Source organism: Pinus tabuliformis, chromosome 5_1 (assembly GCF_031772625.1).
Source record: "Pinus tabuliformis cultivar Carrire ecotype Pingquan chromosome 5_1, CPIR1, whole genome shotgun sequence".
Taxonomy (NCBI): domain Eukaryota; kingdom Viridiplantae; phylum Streptophyta; class Pinopsida; order Pinales; family Pinaceae; genus Pinus; species Pinus tabuliformis.
Genome location: NC_142305.1, coordinates 665,508,457 through 665,526,164, shown reverse-complemented (window position 1 = coordinate 665,526,164; position 17,708 = coordinate 665,508,457).

Here is a 17,708-nt window from a genome sequence, read left to right as displayed (position 1 = left end):
GTTCTCCCTATATCACAATTTTTGGGAACTTCTTCGTCTCCCATTTTGAAATAGATAATAAAGGGTGTACATGAATAAAATATCTCGCCCTAAGACCATGCCTCCCCATAACAAATAATACAACTGTGCAACATCTCCCCCTGTAGACATATATGAATAACAAAAAAAATTCTCATTTCATTATTTAGCTCCTGTATATTACTCTTTAAATATGTGTGCAACAATTGCAATAGTAGCTAGTCCCCAAAAAAGATGACTCATTTTACAGAGAGAGACACCACTCCCAATTTGTGCCCGAGGTACTCAAATCATTCCTTTGGAAGAAATTTTGTGAAAACACCTACAATTTTTTGATTAGTAGCTACAAATTCCAATCTTAAAGCATGTTTGAAACTTGATCTCTTAAGGAGCGATGATTGGTAAGAGATAGGGTTTACAAAAAATTATTCAAATGTTGAACACCATGGAGGGGTGTAAAGGGGAAAGCTCCACTCCCTCCTACAGTCAGGTAGTCTTTAGCCGAGGCAAGAAATAGTTGGAGGTTGAAAAAGGTATTTCAGGAGGACGGAAACGGGACATCGACGACACATAGGAGTAGAATAATAGAAGGGAGGAAGACAGAAAAAAAGAAAAAGAAGAAGAGGACAAGAAATAGAAAGAAGAAAACACAAAACAAAATGGTCCATGTTAGCCTAAGACTGTTCTCATACTTAGAGTGGTGTTAAGTGATCCAACACTGCAGGCACATAGGGATCACATGAGGACTTATGCTATCATTTGTAAATTCATGGGGTTATGGCCCACATAGAAGGTGATACAGGCATGCATTAAATATCACTAGAAACCTAAAGGGGATATAGACCTACATCTTGGGTCAAAGGGTTTCTTTACTGTAGTCTTTACTAACATCGAGGATAAAGACAGGGTGTTTGAAGGAGGGACCTACTTCTATGCAGCTGCAGACCTCTATATGTGGCCTTGGATGATGAATTTTGTCCCAGAGGGTGAGACTTTCACTTTGGTCCTAGTTTGGGCACGATTCTACTCCTTACCTCTAGATTACTGGCAACCAGAACCTTTATCAGCAATAGGAAATAAATTAGGTTGCTTTGTTAAAATATCTGAGGCAACTAGAAGGGGAAAGTACACTTCCTTTTCCTGTATATGTGTGGAGATGGATCTCTCTAGAGTTCTACCAGATGAGGTGATCATGGAATTTTTTGATGAAGAATGGGTGCAAAGTGGATTACGAACATGTTCCTTTTAGATGTCGCAAATGCCATGAACATGGGCATCTATTCAGAGACTGCCCTCTCAACAATACAGAGAGTAGAAGTAAAGTTACAGTAGGGAAAGAAAATGAGAGCTTTCATAAAGTGGGAAATAAAGGAAAAGGAGGGAAAAGGTTACAAAAAAAAACCACACCGAGGAGAAACAGGCAAGTTAGAATGGGTACAAAATACTAGAAGAAGAGGAAGAGGTAACAAAAGCAGATCAGGCTATGGAGGATAGCCCAGGGGAGAAGGAAAAGGAAGAAAGTAGGGAGAAGACACAGGACATCGGCCAGCAAAATGAGACTATATTGAGCAATATGGAACTTGAAATGGACCACGAAATGAGCTAGAGTGAGGTGAAAACAGAAGATCATGAACTGCAAGATATTCTTGAAAGAGAACACCTAGATCTAGAAAGATTCCTGAAACAAGGGACCATGGAAGGTCTGGATTCACTACCTCAAGAGGAATTTAGTAGAGTGCAGTAGCTGTTTCTGTGGAGAACTTAGGCTAAAGGGCTGGGAGGGAAAAGAAACCTCAAAAGGTAGGACAATGAAGGGGTGAAAACCTTGAAAACCACATCAGAAATCGCTCCCAGGAACCTAGGAAGGAAAAGGGGCAGAAAAAACAAAATGAGTTACTAATAGAATGTGGAAAACTGATGATAGATTCAGGTAAGATGAAAGATCTAACCAGCTACTCCTTTACAAATATTTCTTAATGAAGCTCACATCTTGGAATATTAGAGGTCTACGAAGTAAAAGGAAGCAAAGGATTATTAGCAATAGAATGAAACAAGATACTCCAGATATGATTTTCATCTAGGAAACTAAATGCTCAATTCAAAAAATAAGAGAAAAACACAACAAATGGCTCAATAGATATGAATTTCTAGAAGTCAAGGCAGATAAAATAGCAGGAGGCAGTCTCACACTTTGGAACCCCAAAAATATTGGCATAATGGATGCTGAGGCATCTAGGAATTATTTATCAGTGGTTATTCAGCCTGTGGGAGACAGAAAGATTTATTTAATCACAAACGTTTATGGCCCTCAGAGACCTGATGACAAACTCAAGCTACTCACTTCTCTAGAGTATCTAAGAGATAGACATTCAGGAATACCAAGGATTCTGGGCGGGGACTTTAACATGATCAAATCCCTATCAGAAAGAAAAGGTGGGACCAGAACACTAAGTAGAGACTCTATAGCATTTAAAAATTTTATAGACAACATGAAGCTAGTTGACACAGATACAAGTAATGGCCTCTTTACCTAGAACAACAAAATAGGAGGAGAGACTTAAGTAGCCTCAAAGTTAGACAGATTCATTATCTCAGAGGACCTCATGCTCATAGGCCTTGTTTGGTGGCTCGGACCATTGGCCTGTTCAATTTGAGGTTACTGGCATTGGTACCCCAAAGAACAGACCTTTTAGGTTTGAAAATATCTAGCTCACCCATCTAGAATTTATTAGCAACATTGAAAAATGGTGGAAAGAAGATCTGCAGATCCAGGGAACGAGAATGTTCCTATTACACAAAATATTGAAACACATCAAACTCAGTCTCAAAGATTGGAATAAGAATGAGTTTAGCAATATTTTTGAAGCGAAAAAAGTTGTTGAAAGAAAAATGCAGGAAATTAATCAAACCCTTATCACAGATGGCTTTGATGGGGAAAGAAATGAACAAGCCAACAAGCATCAACATGATTGGGAGGACTTATGCAAACAAGAGGAAATATTTTGGAGACAAAAATCAAGAGTACAATGGCTAAAAGAAGGGGAGAGAAACACAAGGTTTTTCCATAGATCTACAATGGAGCGCAGGTCTCACAACAGGTCTCAACGATCAAGGACTCCAGAGGCCAACTTCTCAATACCCATAAAGAAAAAGAAGATGTGTTGGTTCAAAATTTTCAAAGCATAGCAGAGGAACCTCTCTTAGATAGATCACAATTTATCAGGGACTTCACAAAGCGCAATTCCTAAGCTGGTAACAAGAGAAGATAGTTATAATCTTAATAGGCCAGTGAATGAAGAGGAGGTTAGTGAAGTCATCAAAGAAATGCAGAATGGAAAAGCACTAAGCCCGGATGGTTTTAATGTAGATTTATTTAAAGCTAGCTGGAGTATTGTCAAACAAGATATTCTGAATGTGGTGGAGGACTCCAAGAATAATAGAACTATATTGAGGGCACTCAATACATCCTTCATCTCCTGGATTCCCAAACAGGACAATGCTATGACTTTAGACAGATTCAGACCTATAGTTTTATGCAATGTGGTGTATAAGATAATATCCAAAATAATTTCCAACAAACTTAAACTCCTTCTTCCTACTCTAGTTTCTGTGGAGCAAACAGGATATGTGGAGGGTAGACAAATTCTCAATAATATCATTCAAGTGCATCAGGTGGTTCATTCATTGATGAGTAAAAGGTAAGCAGGAATGATTATGCAATTGGACCTAGAAAATGCATATGATAAGTTAAATTGGACCTATATCAGGAAGGTCCTTCTAGCTTTTGGATTTGACCACAACTGGGTAAGATGGGTAATGGCCCTGGTGACTTTCTCTAGTTTTTCAATTCTGGTAAATGGTTCTCCATCTAATACCTTTAAACCTTCAAGAGGCCTCAGGAAGGGAGATCCTCTCTCCCCCTTTCTCTTTATTCTTATGATGGAAGGACTAGGATGAGCCATCAAGTCCACTAAAGAACCAGGAAAGATCCACGGTCTCAAACTGTCCGAGAATGGGCAGGCTTTGACCCATCAACAATTTGTAGATGATACCATGCTACAGGGCATTCCCATGGTCAAAGAAGCACTAGCTTACAAACAAATCCTGAGTGACTTTGCTATGGTGACGGGTATAGAGGTAAGCCTCTCCAAATCAAAGATTTTCTTTTTCAATACTAACATTGCTATTCAGCGGAATATCTCCAGAATTCTGGGCTTTCAAAGACATATGCTACCTTCCAAATATTTTGGAGTATCGCTCACAGACAAACCTCTGAACAAGACTATGTGGGAGCATGTGATCAATAAGCTATAGGACAAGACTCGAATATGGACAAACAGATCTTTGAACTTGGTGGGCCGACTGGTGCTTACAAAAGTTGTCCTTCAAACAATCCCCATCTTCATGTTTTCAACCCTTCCAGCTCCAAAAGGAGTTATGCAACAATGCAGAAATATCCAAAGAGATTTTCTTTGGGGTAAAGGGGAAGAAAGGAAGAAATGGGCCTTGGTAGCCTGGGAAAAAATTTGTAAACCTAAAAACCACGGAGGTTTAGGACTGGATGATCCTGAGGTGCTAAATAAAGTTTTGGGGGAAAAATTATGGTGGAGATGGATAAAAGATTCAGATGCTCCTTGGGCTCAAATTTGGAACGAGAAGTATGCAAGAAATTGGAAATACAAGGACCACATAAACATGTCTAGCATCGTAAAAGGCTCCCACATCTGGAATAAAGCTTGGGAGAATAGAGGCATAGTTCAAAAGAATAGCTTCTAGGAAATTAGAGCAGGAGACCTGGCATGGTTTTGGGAGGATAAATGGCAACAGGAACCTAAGCTGTTAAGAGAGGACTTTGTGGATCTCAAGAATGATACTGATACCAAAGGGTTACTCTGGGTAAATGATTTTTGGGATCAGAAAAATAGAGAAGGAAAATGGAGAACCTAGAAGAAGATGGAATACAGAGATAATAGCCCCTTGAAAGTAAAAGCTGATGCTCTAATAGCCATTCAGGATCAAAGAAAGATACTGATATTAGCTGATCATGACCAACTTAGATGGGGAAATAACAATGAAGGCACCTTTAACCTTAAAGAGGCAAAACGCATAGCCCTTGAGCTTGATTCTACAAAACTGGATTGCGTTTGGAAGAATCTCTGGAAGAACCAAGGATGGATGAAAACCAAACTGTTCATGTGGCTGGTACATCATAAGAAAATTCTGACTTGGGAGAATATCCGAAAAAGGGGTATTTTGGGCCCATCCAGATGCCAGCTATGTGAGTCACAAGAGGAGACAATGGAGCACCTTCTCAACACCTGCATATTTACCTCCACGTTGTGGGATGGTATTGCCTTAATATTCAGACAAACAGACAGGGACAGAGGAAGCATTACCAATACCCTAAGCAACTGGAGGAGAAACTTCTCTAATTATGAAACGATAAACAAAGCTTGGGCTTTAACTCCAAGCTTCCTAATATGGAATGTCTGGAAAGAGCGCAACAATAGAATTTTCAAAAATAAAAAGAGTTCCTCCCAGAGCATCATGGAACAAATTTTAAGACAGCTTAAGGAGACGGTTGGAACTTTAATGCAAACACCCCCTAAAAATCTCCCTTCAAATGCTGATGTGTAGATACTTCTTCAGTTGGGTATGCAGGGGCTTATTCCTTAGGGCAAGAACAGGTTGGTAAAGTAACCGGTCACTGATAAAGATTTCTGGCATCCTCCCCTTGAGGGATTTATGAAATGTAACATAGATGGCGCCTCAAAAGGAATTTCGGGTATGGCTAGTTATGGTGGTGTGATTAGGAATGAAAAGGGTTGCATACAATCCATTTTTTATTTCAATTTGGGAAGAGCCACAAACAATATGGTGGAGCTAATAGCACTAGAGCAATGTTTAGAAATTGTGAAGCACAACAATCTTTAGAATATCATAATTGAAGCAGATTCTGAGCTGATCATCAATTCGGTCAAGAGAATCTATTGTGGTTCATCTCCGGAAAAGGTCTCAAGACATTGGAGGTTTCTTCAGGTCTATCAAAGAATCCATCTCCACCTTCAGAACATGACAACCTTAAGTTTCATTCATTTGTGCAGGACGGCCAATAAATTGGCGGACATTCTGGCCAATAAAGGTGCTCTCTGCACTAAAAGCAGCAATAAGTATAGATGGCAAGAGGTTCCATAGGGTAGATTGAGGGATGACTATCTCAACTAGGCGAATGAGGACCGAGAGATACATCAGAATAGAGAATGTTAGCAGTAGCAGAGGCTGGGTTTTGTATATACACAATCAACATGAAGTGGTTTTCTAGAGGTAATGTTGAAAGCGGAACATAGGCCTTTGTTAGCTTTATCAGTCCAGAATAGCTTAGACACAAAGTTCTTGGGTGGGAGATGATTTGCAGCTTAAGGGTTTCTTCAAAACTTTCTACTAACACAGACCAACTCAGTTTTGCTCGGTGGAAGAGGGGGTGAAGATTCTTCAGATAGAAGGTACAACAAAATCCCACCATTGATATATAACTATTGGCAATGGATAAAGTGAACTGGCGTGGTTTGTCCACAGGTTTTCGGGTGCTTGAATGGAGGGAATCCCTCCTGGTTTTCTTCAAATGAAGATTCCTCTCATCCTTTGGATCAAACGACTGAGGATCAAGGGTGGAGATTCAAATTATAGATTGATGTGTTCAGGGCAGAGTCTTTGCTTCCTCAGCAGGCTCAAAACCTTCCACATGACTACCTTTAGTTTCATTACCGCCCTCAAGGTGGTTTTCAGCTTATCAGAAGCTCTCAACATCGGAAGTGGTTTCACAGATTTGAGCCCGATGCCACTCAACATGCAACACGTGGCTCTAGTAGGAGAGAGAATACCACCCTCATCGGGCGGGTATTCTTTGGGCTTCTTGTCCTTCCGATATGGTTATCAACTGTTGGATCTTGTGATGCAGATCAACGGCCCAAGTGCATTATGGATGTTGGTGGGTCTGGGTCAGAGTCATGCCTCATTGTTATTGTCTGTGCTTGTTAAGCTTTGTGGAGGGAATCAAGGAATTTCAGGCGGACCACATACACATTGTTTATTCCCCTTTTTGAACCTGAAATCTAAATAGTTTGGTGTATAATTTCTTTTTGGGTCTGGTTTTAGTTCCAACTTGTATGCTTTTTTTCACTCCATTGTAACGTATCAAATTGCATCTGTTTTGGGATGGAATTTTAGTTAGGGTTGTGAACCCGTGGCACAACTGTTTAGACTTGGGCTTGTTGCCCCTTACCCTGGGTGGGATAGTTAATTCTTGTTGGCTTATATGGGCCTGACCCTAGGTTCGGAAGAGTTATTTAGCCAAAGAAATCCCGCAGCTAACAGCCCTTTCGGCAATAGCCCACAGAGCACGGATTGAGGTCTCACCTGAAGTAGTAGGGGAGGGTGCTATAACCAGGTTTCCACACCCTTGGGATGTCTAGATGTGGTCAAGAGGTTTCGCTCACCGTTCTGCAGCCTCGCGATGCTCTTCTTCTGTGCAGATCCGAACAAGGCTACTTCTAATTACTTATTACTTAATGATTTTTTACAGATCAGATCTACTTATGAGGGTCTTTAAGCAAACCTTTAATCAAGCTAACCAATGCACACACTTAAGAGAGATACAGATTTGCATTAACCGAGAACATAAGCATGCGCATAAAGAATCAATAGAAATACCAATCATAAATTAACCAGATCTGCAATAGCTTAGATTAACAAAGAGTTCCCAAGATCAACTTATCTTTATTTCCACTTTATCACCGATACATCCAGATCTACCCTGTGCACTCAGCTGCAGGGGTCCACACACACAGCTGCGAACTCTACTAGGCCTCTATGCACACAGCTGCAGAGCCTCTATCCACTACCCAACACCCTTGACTCAGATTTATAGACGCTCCAAAACTCCTTAGCTCATGAACCCATTACAATTCAGATCATTCATCATCCAAAAAAAACTAACTAAATCTACACATAGAGCCTTGCTCTATTTACACATTTCCCTGGACCGCGATCCATGGGCGGGCTGACTCAATTTACATTTATTTACATTATTTTTGTGTAGACTACCCTTTGACTCAACTTCTTACAAATCGCACTCCGCGCATCCTGCAGAGCCTTTACCCTAAATTTTGGGCTTTGAGCCCCATGACCGTTACGCGGGGCTTCTGCTACCCAGTAGTCCCCCAACACAATCATCGTGACTCGTCCTGAGTCACTTGTCGGTGTGGTGAGATGCAATGCCTTGGCTTCATGGTTCACCTCCTCTTTGAGTGACGCTCTTCATCCTGCTGCTCCTTCGTTGTCTCCTGCAACGCTCCGTCCGACTCCTACTTCGTTGTTATTACCAATTCTCGCAACCGATAATTCTCATTCTGCTCTGCTCGGTTAACATAGAACACCCTCTCATAGGATTTTAGCTCTAGCGGGGGAGCCACATACGGGACCTCCTTGTACCACCGCAACCACTTTCTTCCTTCGTATCTTCTCTTCACAATGTCTGCTGCAACTTGTGTTGCAATTTTGCAAGACCCTTGCTACTGTCTGCGAGATCCCAATCCTCAAGGTACATCAAAGAGGACTTCTTAACTACACTTCTACCAGTGGTCACTATCTTTCCATCCTTTCTCTATTCTTTTGTGGTTCGCCGGCCTGCCCGCGGGTCAGGCTGTGGCATCCAAACCAGTTCTGCTTCATGTCTACCATTTTCCAGTACATTCCCTACCGTTGATGCTGAAATCTGTGTGGTGCCCGTAGCTATCAACACCGTGTTCCTCAAAGAGCCCTGCCTCTCCATCGGCCATATCACGACCCTCGGGCTTACTCCTTGTGCAAATATAAAAAGTTCCATATCAGTGAACAACTTGCATTTTTCAGAAGTGCAGTTCACCTGATGGAAGCCTCCCTGTGATTTATAAGCATTTCGAATTTCAAATTCATTGTCTCCTACCTGTTCTAGTGCCCTTGTGTTAAACTTGTGGCAAATCATTCCATAACTGGCTCATACCCCTTCTCTTAAATTCCCACCACCCACTCCCTTTTGCCCTAATGCGGACATCTTGTCATGAATAGTGACAGTAATGGTCACATATCCTCTTATCAACGCAACAACGCAATCCTTTCCATGCAACTACGACCCTTGTAATTGGCCAAATCTACGTGCACCTTGGCAATCATGCATCCTTCCACTAGACTGCTTTATCGTCTCATGCTCTCTTTCAGCTCGCTGAAGCAGTGAGACTGTCCTTCGGATGGTTAGTTAGGAAGTCGGCCCACCCACGTAGAGCTTCAGGCAACTGCCATTCACTCTTCCCGGGAAGGGGTCTCCATTGATTTTGGCAAGCTAAACCGTGCCCCCATTGGTAACATCTTTGACGACATAGGGTCCCAACCAATGCATTTGGAGTTTGCTAGGGAATTTCTCAAACTTGCTGTCATATAGTAATACTAGATCATTCTCCTTGAAGGTGCGTACCTTGATATGGCGATCATGCCACGCTTTCTCTCGCTATTTCTATACTTGCTGATGGAATCCAACCAAAAACCTTTCCTCCTCTAGTTCTTCGAGCTGCGTGAGCCATTCCTCCAAAGCCCCGCGGTCTGCCATACCTGTTATTACCACTATCCGCAGACTAGGCACAATGTATTCCATGGGCATAATGGCCTCCTTGCCATAGACTAACTGAAAAGGTGTCTGGCCCGTCAACTTTTTGCACGTAGTTCGGTATGCGCATAGCACAATAGGGATGCACAAGTCCCAATCATTTCACTGCGCATTACAGACCTTTGTCAATGCAGTCTCCAAAATTTTGTTGAATGATTCAACAATCCCATTTGCTTGTGGGTGATAAGGCATACTCTGATGATGATATATTTGGAATTCCTTAGTGAGTGCGCTATTCGTTTCATTCGGAAAGTACATTCCCCAATCACTCATGAGAATTTTGGGACATCCAAACCTTGTCAGCATGTTCTCGAACAAAAACTTTGCAGTTGTCGTAGTCGTGCAGTCCTTGACCGGCTGTGCCTCTACCCATCGAGTCAAATATTCTGTTGCGATGATGATATAGCACACGCCTATCCTCCCCCACGGCGCAATAGGTCCTACGAAGTCGATTGCCCACTCCTCGAATGGTTGTAGCATCATTTGTGGCTTGAGCGGCAATTCATCCCTCCGCGATGGTTTCCTCGTCCATTGACATATGTCACAGGCTCGGTAGTATGCTTTCGAATATTGATGCAGAGTGGACCACCATAATCCTACGCGAAGAATCTTCTGGGCTATGGCACGACCCATATAATGTCCGCCAGCAACCCCCCCATGTGCTTTGGCTAGGATCTATCCTCGCTCAAACTCTGGGACATACTTGCATAGTATTTCATTATCGCCCATTTTGTAGAGGTGCCCTACAATCATGGTAAAGTCTGCTGCACGTATCACTAATTCATTCTTCTACTGAATAGAATATCCCTACGGTGTGATTCTTGTAGTTAAGAAATGGATTATACCCTCAAAGTGGCCATCCGCTACGCGCACTACATATAGCTGTGCATCCAAGAGTCTGTCCTTTAAACTTGTGGGATCTTCGCTGGTCTCAATTTGGGACAGGTGATCTAGGCTTGCATTTAGACGTCTCAGCTTTACGATGACCTTGAAGTCATATTCTTCGAATAACAATAACCACCTACAAATGCGCCCCACCAACACAGGCTTATTCACTAGGTATTTTAGTGCCGAGTGATTAGTATACATCTTAAAGTGGCCTCTGAGCAGATAGTGGCGGTATTTTTGAAGCGCGTATACCATCGCTAATCCCTCTCACTCAATAGTGGAGTAATTCTTCTCCGCTTTTGACAACCGGCGACTGGCAAACACAATCGGGGGATCAATTCCCTCCGCTCTTGGTTGAGTAAGTACTGCCCCCAATGCAATACATGACGTGTCAACATGCACATGAAATTCGACGTCCCATTTTGGAAAGACCAATATAGGGTTGGATGCCATCTTTTCCTTAAGTGTTTCCAGACTTTTGTTGCACTCCTCATTCCAACAATAAGTAGCATCCTTCTTCAGCAACTTTTCCATTGTAGTTGTGATTTGGGCATAGCTTTTTATGAACTTCCGATAGTAGAGCATGTGTCCCAATGTGGCGCGTAGTTGTTTGACACTCCGTGACACTTGCAGATTGAGTATGATAGTGATCTTTGTTGGGTCCACCATCAGACCTTGCTTACAAACCACATGGCCAAGTAGGTTCTTGAAGGGGACGAGGAAAGTACACTTCTTTAGGTTTAGTGCAATCTAGTGTCATCGACAAGTATCTAGCATTAACTGTAAGCTCATGATATGTTTCTTCACCAGTCCAAATATGGTCTAGTCATCAAGCTAGACCTCTAAGAACTTGTGTATAAATTCCTTGAATGTAGCTACCACAATGCGGGAAAATATCGTCGGCGCATTCTTCAATCCAAAGGGCATCACCGTATACTGAAAACAACCCCATTCAGTGGCGAACATTGTTTTAGTCCTATCCTCTGGCACAATCTTGATCTGGTGGTACTCGGAGAACCCGTCCATGAAGGATTAGGCTTCCTGCCCCCCCCCCCCCCCCACATTTTCTAGTACTTCATCTATAAAGGACGTCAGGAATGGATTGTTAACATAGGCATCATTGAGCTTCCTAAGATCCATGCAGATGCGAATCTCACCCTTATGTTTCTTCTCCTACACCACCATAGGACTTACCCAGTCAGACTCCTCGAATGGTTCAATGATTCTTGCTACCAGCATCTTGTCCAATTCTTCGCGGACCTTTGCTTTGTATTTTGGATTCAATCGGTAGGGTTGTTGCTTAACTGTCTTCGCATCCAGCTTCAACATTATTTTCATCATTCCCAGGTCTCCAAGGATCCCTTTTAACTCCGTGATTTTTTTTAGGAATAAATCTCAATATTCTCGAAGCAACTCGATAACCTTTTCCACCGTGGCGTCATCCCAATAGTCCCCAAGTGTTGTATACTTCAACTTTTCTTCTGTTCTGATATTTACTTGTTTCGTTTTCAACGGTGCCATGATGTCTGGATCTTCAATTTTGGGTCCACGCACCTCACGGCTCCCCTCTGATTCCAGAATATTGATGTTTCACAGGTCGTCCTCATCATATTCTACATGTACATTGTAACATTCTAGGGCCTGGCTTAGCTGTCGCAACCAGTCTAGCTGCACGATTTCTTCTGGTTCTAGTGGCGTTTTGAAAATGGTGGCCTTCACCAGCTATAATGCGTCATCCACGGTATCCATCCATTGGTCTTCAAAGATGAATGTTGACATAAACCCTTCACGCAAGATATCCCACTCACCGGTGCCATGTCGAAGCTCTGTTTCAGTATACCAGTTCCTTGGGATGACATCCAGGGTATGATAAAATAAGTGCACCCACTCTGGTTGAGGCTCCTCACCATAAGCTTTGGTCCATCTAGTAAGGTGCATGTGCGGGTCATCTCGTCCATCGTATTTCTCTGTTATTCATAGTTGGCTTCCCAAATCTTATCTGCATCATGCACCTGCAGCTGCGCCAGTCTTTGAAAGTTCCTTCATGAGTGCCCCACCATCGCATAGGTGTCGCGTGCAATGTCCATTTTAATGCATCAAACTGTTGGTGCTCTGGTACTGCGCTTTCGAACTTCATCAGGAATTCATCTACTATTGTCAGCCCATCATACATCGACAATTCGTGGTCCTGAGTTCTAACGCAATACAGGGATTTGGTCATCATGTTGTAGTGTAACGTGGTTACTCCATTCAACCTGTTACACCACCACTCGTCTTCTCCATCTGAATTGCTGGTGCAAGATCCTGCATAGCCCCGTGATATTCTCCTCTCTTCTATTGGCTTGTCCCCTTTTTTCCTGTGTGCAGCAATTTTGTAGATACAATCCAATCCATCATCCCCTTCTTCATTGCGTACAGGTTCCATGTAGCGCGGTCCTTCAGTCGGATCCAGCGGAATGATTACGTGGAGCAACTTATTCTCAAATATCATTTTCCACTGCTTTAAATTAATAACCCCATTCATGTCGGTGGCCCAGTCTATTCCTAACAATGCAGGGTAAGGGCTATTTTCATCCATGATTTCAATAACTTCAAAGTTCGTCCAGGTGCTCACGCCATCGATATCTACCATAATTCCTTGCAGCCTTCCCATGGGTAGGATCTTTTGTTGGTTTGCCATTCATAATTGAATAGGAGACCATTGTAGTGTAGGCTTACCCATGCATTCCCAAGTCTGTTTAGGCAATACATTTGCATTTGAGCCCAGGTCCAGAATAACCTGATCCATATCATAATCGCCAATCTGCGCTGTTAATCACATTTCACTCCACCTTGCACATCTATTTATCAATTCTTGTAAGCCTTTAACTGACTTTTTGTCACGAAGCAATTTTATGCATGTCTCTAAAAAGGTAGTGATCTGGAATTTATCCAGGATAAAGAATGAAAGGTATTATAGACTCATGTGCATGGATGTGCCTATGCTACTTATGCAACAGATCAATAAGATTGCTAGAATACATAGACACTGAGGCAATCAAATAAAACATAATAATCAATCATGTAAACAAAACAAGTTTAATAAGGAGTTTACCCAATGCTCGTAGGCTACGTCTCCTGGTCCAACCTTTCAGTGGTGGCTTCTCTATTATGTTTTCAAGCTGAGTTATTACAAAAATGAGCTCAATTCAAGTCTCACTAATAGAATGAAGTCAGTAGGAATGGAGTGCACAAACTCTCCTTACTGAAACTCGACCTCTGAGGGTCACAGTAGTATGACAGGCTTATGCCAAGGAGTTTTCTTGAACCTTTCAAGCCTTCAATGGAGTACACAGACTCTATGACTCTATCTGGCTCTATCTGGCTCGATGCTGCCTTCAGGTTAGCTCGGCTTCTACTCTCTGTTCTCTGCTATTAGCTCTCTATGTCTCTTCACTGTCTGCCTCTGTCTTCTGCTTCTGTCAGTTCATTGCTTTAAAGTTATTATGCACTTTGACTACTCCTTTTCGCTTCCCGGCCTTCTGGTTTCCTTTCCTCTATCCGTTTGAATTCCTTTGCTCTGCATCATCATTATTGGGTAACGCCTTGTAGGGAGGTGGCCACCTGTTTGCTAATGAACTGGGTGTTAGATTCCCTGAATCATACTCGAATGACCGTTAAATCGATTTGCTTTAAGATCACCCACGAACACGAATCGTTTGCCAACTCATCATCCACGTCGGACGTCAAATCCCTATCATCTTGCTTTTTGACCTGTCAAATCCAGTCAGTCATCGAGATGCATCTCAACCATTGATCTCGACCCCCCATATCCTACGGTCGTCCTTCATATCGGGCGAACAAGTCACACGACGTTTACTTGTCCGATGCAGGCGATTTTCTCTGTCTTCTGCTGGACATGTGTTGCTCGATGTGTGGCATCGAGCGGGAATCAGTCACAACTTCTTACCGCCTCGAATCCCTTTGATATCCTTCCAGTTTTGGGGAATCCCACGCTACGGAACCAAACAATTACTTTTCCGAATTTTATAGCGATTTTGGGTTCGAGCGTTTCGGGGCTTTCCTTCACTGAGGGGGACGCCCTGCGAGTACTAATTGCGTATCAGAATCCACCTCTGTTTCTTGATCTGGCCTCTGGTTTTGCCAGTTTTGTGCCATTGCACTTTACCATGGTCCAACGGTCTGCGCGCTCGACCGAGGGTCCTCATTCCTCCGCTCTAGCCACAACTGCAATTGTTATGAGGATTCCTTCTGATAGCTTCGATCTTTTCCAGGACTTGAATCTTTTAGCATAATTTGAAACAGTCATGAAACCTTAGAGAGTTTTTAGGACCCAATTTAGATCACGACCTTCCTACTGAAAAAGCTTTTGGACCACCAAAAGTTGGTTTTCTTTCAAGCATCAATCAAGTGAGGGTATTGCTTCCTCGCTTGCTCAATTTCTATCCATTTCGCACTTCTTGGCTTTGAACCTTTGAGTCCGATCTTGAGGTATTCAACATCACCTCCGCGTGTATTTGTTACCTTCCTGTCCAGAACTACATCTTCCTACAAATCATTAGGATATTCAGGTTACAGATCATCAATATAAGGCAATTGACTCTACTCTTCGGGATCTTCAATTAATGAAGGTTTAAATAGTGTCAAGCTGTCTGCATTAACAACTGAGTAGATGTCCATGTAAGCTGGTAGATCAAGGAAAAAAGCATTCTCACCAATTTTCTCAAGTATCTTGAAAGGTCCATACCTTATTGGCTTCAGCTTCTTACCTTCACCTTGCATCCTGTCTTTGCTGATATACAGCCAAACTTGATCACCAACTTGGAAACTATGCTCCGATGCTTGTCATGCCTTGCCTTGTACTTGCCTTGACTCTTTTCCAGTTGTTCTTGTACTACCTGGTGAATCTCTTGGACTTGTTCAATGAACTTGGTTGCCTTGTCCACATCACTCTGTCCATCAACTACTATGTCTTTACCAAAGACAAAATCCAAGGGAGACCTTGGTGTGAAACCAAAATAGGTCTCAAATGGAGATCTCTGTGTAGAAGAATGTTTAGCTCGGTTGTAAGCATGCTGCACATAACATAAATGTTCATCCCAAAGTTTGGGACGCTTTCTGCAATAGCCTCTGAGCAATTGGATCACTGTCCTGTTGACCACTTCTATTTGTCCATCTATTTGCGGATGAAAAGTTGTGCTTTTCTTCAGCCTGGTTTCCATTAATTCCCACAAGCTTGACCAAAATTTCCCAACAAATTGGGTATCTCGATTAGATATTATGGAAGTGGGTAATCCAAAATGAACCCATACATGTTGAAAGAACAACTTTGCAGTTTGTTCAACTATAATCTATTTGTTACAAGGTATTAAAATGCACATTTTGCTGAACCTTTCCACAACAAAATATAAATAGTCATGACCTTTCCTAGATTTAGGCAGTCCTCCAACAAAGTCCATGGAAACACTTTCCCAAGGATTAGAAGGAACTCGTAGTGGAGTGTACAAGCCTAGTTTTCTATTGCTGGGCTTGCTTTTAGCACACATGGTACACCCTCTTACATATCTAGAAACTTTCTCATTCATTTTCGGCCAATAACAAAATCTTTGCAGTTGTGCAACCATTTTACTTACACCAAAGTGACCTGATATTAGAGAAGTGTGTGCTTCTCAAATTATCTTTACTCTTTCAGTTTGTGGAATGCATAGCTTCCCACAATGATACAAGAGTTGGTCCTTAATATGATAATCCAATTCTTCTACTCATTTGCCTTGACTTAAAGTTGCATATACATCTTTAAAATCTATATCTTGAGCATATTGTTTAATGTAGCTCTCATGCAATATTGAATTATGCTTAAGTATAGTAGATGCATTTATAATTGGTCTAGATAACATATCTACAACTTTATTATGTATGCCCTTTTTATATCTGATGACTAAATGAAACTGTTGTAGAAAACCCATCCATCTATAGTGTCTTGATTGCTGCAACTTAGTTTGGGAGTGTAGATATTGAAGTGGTTGATGATCAGTATGTATAACTATCTCTTTGCCCATTAAGTAATGTTTCCACTTTTTCACACTCTGTACTAATGCATACAATTCTTTATCATATGTGGGATAGTTAACTACTACAAAATTAAATGTCTCAAAATGATAACATATGGGTTTACCATGCTGCATCAATACTTCTCCCATGGCATAGTCACTGGCATCTGTTTCAATCTCAAATGGTCTTTGAAGATCGGTCAATGCTAGTACTAGTGCTGTACTAATCTTTTCTTTCAAGGTGTCAAAGGCTTTTTGTTGTTTTCCTCCCCACTAAAACACCTTGTTCGATCTTGTTAAAGCATGTAAGGGAGCTACAATTAAGGAAAAGTTAGAAATAAACTTTCTCCAATATTGTCCTACCCCTAATAAGCTTCTAACCACTGTAGCAGATTTGGGTTTAGGCCAGTTTACAATGACTGCAACCTTAGAGTGATCTATCTTCAATTCACCACCCCCAACTATATGTCCCAAATAATTCAAAGATGTTTTGCCAAATTCACATTTTGAGAGTTTAACATAAAGTTTTTCTCTTTTCAAAACATCTAGTGTCTGCTTAACATGCTTTAAATGTTCTTCCCACGTTTTGCTAAATATAATAATGTCATCCAGATATACAATAACAAAATCATCAAGAAAAGGTCTGAGTACATCATTCATTACTCTCATGAAAGTAGCAGGAGCATTAGTTAAGCCAGAAGGCATAACCAACCACTCATACAATCCCTGCTTTGTTTTGAAAGCAGCCTTCCATGCATCTTACTCTACAACTCTGACCTGATGATAGCCACTATGTAAGTCTAACTTGCAAAAATAAATAGCCTCTTTCAACTGATCTAATAGATCATCTATGCGAGGAAGGGGATAACAATTTTTTATCATTATCTTATTCAGTGCTCAGTAATCAATGCACATTCTCCACGAGCCATCTTTCTTTTTCACAAAAACGATTGGAGACCCACATGGTGATGTGCTAGGTCTGATGAACCCCTTCTCGAGCAACTCCTGTACCTGCTTCTTGATTTCTGCATTCTCTAAAGTGGACAACCTGTACA